Source organism: Petromyzon marinus, unplaced genomic scaffold (assembly GCF_048934315.1).
Source record: "Petromyzon marinus isolate PM22_M1 ecotype Great Lakes invasive population unplaced genomic scaffold, UKy_Petmar_22M1.pri1.0 PM_G_Scaffold_82, whole genome shotgun sequence".
Taxonomy (NCBI): Eukaryota; Metazoa; Chordata; class Hyperoartia; order Petromyzontiformes; family Petromyzontidae; genus Petromyzon; species Petromyzon marinus.
This window is the reverse complement of record NW_027423038.1, coordinates 467,501-470,000: the sequence shown is the minus strand read 5'-3', so window position 1 is coordinate 470,000 and position 2,500 is coordinate 467,501.

The following is a 2,500-nucleotide window of genomic DNA, read 5'->3' as shown; positions in this document are numbered from 1 at the left end:
CACGGGGCTGTTAGGGTGGCACAGAAATCCCTCGGAATGGGAAAACGGGTCATTTTTGTGTCGCCACATTGCATACGAACCGCATGAAACTTCCAGAGGCATTTGCAGCAGGAATGCATGTGCACTCAAAAAAGTGAATATTTCTCACGGATAGACCCCGTGATACGCTAGAAATTGGCGGGGATGTCTCTCTTGTGGCTCACGGGGCTGTTAGGGTGGCACAGAAATCCCTCGGAATGGGAAAACGGGTCATTTTCGTGTCGCCACATTGCATGCGAACCGCATGCAACTTCCAGAGGCATTTGCAGCAGAAATGCATGTGCAGTCAAAAAAAATTGATATTTTTCACGGATAGACCCCGTGAAACGCTAGAAATTGGCGGGGATGTGTCTCTTGTGGCTCACGGGGCTGTTCGGGTCGCACAGAAATCCCTGGGAATGGGAAAACGGGTCATTTTCGTGTTGCCACATTGCGTACGAACCGCATGAAACTTCCAGAGGCATTTGCAGCAGGAATGCATGTGCACTCAAAAACTTCTATATGTTTCACGGATAGACCCCGTGAAACGCTAGAAATTGGCGGGGATGTGTCTCTTGTGGCTCACGGGGCTGTTAGGGTGGCACAGAACTCCCTCGGAATGGGAAAAGGGGTCATTTTCGTGTTGCCACATTGCATAGGAACGCCATGAAACTTCCAGAGGCATTTGCAGCAGAAAGGCACGTGCACTCAAAAATTTTAATATTTTTCACGCATAGACCCCGTCAAACGCTAGAAGTTGGCGGGGATGTCTCTCTTGTGGCTCACGGGGCTGTTAGGGTCGCACAGAAATGCCTGGGAATGGGAAAACGGGTCATTTTTGTGTGGCCACATTGCATAGGAACGGCATGAAACTTCCAGAGGCATTTGCAGCAGGAATGCATGTGCACTCAAAAACGTCTATATTTTTCACGGATAGACCCCGTGAAACGCTATAAATTGGCGGGGATGTCTCTCTTGTGGCTCACGGGCGCTGTTAGTTAGGGTCGCACAGAAATCCCTCGGAATGGGAAAAGGGGTCATTTTCGTGTTGCCACATTGCGTACGAACGGCATGAAACTTCCAGAGGCATCTGCAGCAGAAATGCATGTGCACTCAAAAACGTCTATATTTTTCACGGATAGACCCCGTGAAACGCTAGAAATTGGCGGGGATGTGTCTCTTGTGGCTCACGGGGCTGTTAGGGTCGCACAGAAATCCCTCGGAATGGGAAAACGGGTCATTTTCGTGTCGCCACATTGCATGCGAACCGCATGAAACTTCCAGAGGCATTTGCAGCAGGAATGCATGTGCACTCAAAAAATGTGATATTTTTCACGGAGAGACCCCGTGAAACGCTAGAAGTGGGCGGGGATGTCTCTCTTGTGGCTCACGGGGCTGTTAGGGTGGCACAGAAATCCCTCGGAATGGGAAAACGGGTCATTTTTGTGTCGCCACATTGCATACGAACCGCATGAAACTTCCAGAGGCATTTGCAGCAGGAATGCATGTGCACTCAAAAAAGTGAATATTTCTCACGGATAGACCCCGTGATACGCTAGAAATTGGCGGGGATGTCTCTCTTGTGGCTCACGGGGCTGTTAGGGTGGCACAGAAATCCCTCGGAATGGGAAAACGGGTCATTTTCGTGTCGCCACATTGCATGCGAACCGCATGCAACTTCCAGAGGCATTTGCAGCAGAAATGCATGTGCAGTCAAAAAAAATTGATATTTTTCACGGATAGACCCCGTGAAACGCTAGAAATTGGCGGGGATGTGTCTCTTGTGGCTCACGGGGCTGTTCGGGTCGCACAGAAATCCCTGGGAATGGGAAAACGGGTCATTTTCGTGTTGCCACATTGCGTACGAACCGCATGAAACTTCCAGAGGCATTTGCAGCAGGAATGCATGTGCACTCAAAAACTTCTATATGTTTCACGGATAGACCCCGTGAAACGCTAGAAATTGGCGGGGATGTGTCTCTTGTGGCTCACGGGGCTGTTAGGGTGGCACAGAACTCCCTCGGAATGGGAAAAGGGGTCATTTTCGTGTTGCCACATTGCATAGGAACGCCATGAAACTTCCAGAGGCATTTGCAGCAGAAAGGCACGTGCACTCAAAAATTTTAATATTTTTCACGCATAGACCCCGTCAAACGCTAGAAGTTGGAGGGGATGTCTCTCTTGTGGCTCACGGGGCTGTTAGGGTCGCACAGAAATGCCTCGGAATGGGAAAACGGGTCATTTTTGTGTGGCCACATTGCATAGGAACGGCATGAAACTTCCAGAGGCATTTGCAGCAGGAATGCATGTGCACTCAAAAACGTCTATATTTTTCACGGATAGACCCCGTGAAACGCTATAAATTGGCGGGGATGTCTCTCTTGTGGCTCACGGGCGCTGTTAGTTAGGGTCGCACAGAAATCCCTCGGAATGGGAAAAGGGGTCATTTTCGTGTTGCCACATTGCGTACGAACGGCATGAA